Here is an 825-nt window from a genome sequence, read left to right as displayed (position 1 = left end):
TTTATTGCACGAGTAACTCCTCGTTGGGACTTGCTTTCTTGTTTTGAGCCTTTCCCTACTATTTTCCAGGAGCCACTAGATCTGAACTGATGTGAATAGCCATAAATGGACATGTAGAAGTGATATACGAGTAAAAGAAAGGCTGTTTCCATAGTGAGAAAGAAAGAAAAAAAGAGATATTTCTCTAGGTCTCACTAGGGGGCAAAATGACCTAAAAGTCTTCCATTCTAAACCCTGCAGGCGTTTCCCAATTCTTTATTTAGTGACGCGGCTGGCAAGATGATGTTATAGGAAACGCATGGTATGTTCATTTCGCTTCTTTTCAGACCAGTTTTTAGGCAGATGAGGGGTGTGACGCTGTTCTGCATCCGGAGAGCAGAGCCCAAAGAATCCGTGTTCGTTGCGACGAGAAAACAGGATGCATGCGCAGGGAGGTTCGCCCACTTCTTCCAGGAGAGAGAGAGAGAGAGAGAGAGAGAGAGAGAGAGAGAGAGAGAGATGGCTTGCGTACCTATTAAAGATTTTATCGTTCTACGGGGTAGGAATCGGGCTGATCTCCGGAGCCTTAGGACAACGACCTCCTCCGAAGGCGAGGGACTTGCTTACGGGAACGTAAGGCCACGGGTATTTTGCTTTGTCAGGCGCAGAGTCCGGCCCGGGGGTCTGGTGCGGACCGCGGGAGAGACCCTCAACCGGGCAAGAGAGAACGTTGCCATGGTTTCCGCGTAGGTTTCCCCCTCTCTTCTTTCAGCCTGGATTTCCTTGCGCGGCGCCGGGATTACGCACTTCCGCTTCCGGTTGCGAGGGGGCTCGCGTCGGCTGGGT

General features: G+C 50.9%; 1 protein-coding gene across 1 annotated transcript in view; it reads left to right on the top strand.

The window, feature by feature from the left end:
• Positions 1 to 221: 221 nt before the first annotated feature.
• Positions 222 to 825, top strand: part of MRPS21 (mitochondrial ribosomal protein S21) — a 10,816-nt gene continuing 10,212 nt past the window's right edge. Inside the window, exon 1 of the mRNA XM_005867383.2 lies at positions 222 to 301. The gene's annotated coding sequence lies outside the window, so the exon portion shown is untranslated. The remainder of the gene's footprint in view (positions 302 to 825) is intronic.

This window comes from Myotis brandtii, unplaced genomic scaffold (genome assembly GCF_000412655.1).
Source record: "Myotis brandtii unplaced genomic scaffold, ASM41265v1 scaffold250, whole genome shotgun sequence".
Lineage (NCBI taxonomy): Eukaryota > Metazoa > Chordata > Mammalia > Chiroptera > Vespertilionidae > Myotis > Myotis brandtii.
Note: the sequence above shows the minus strand (reverse complement) of the source record. Positions and strands in the feature narration are given on the sequence as shown.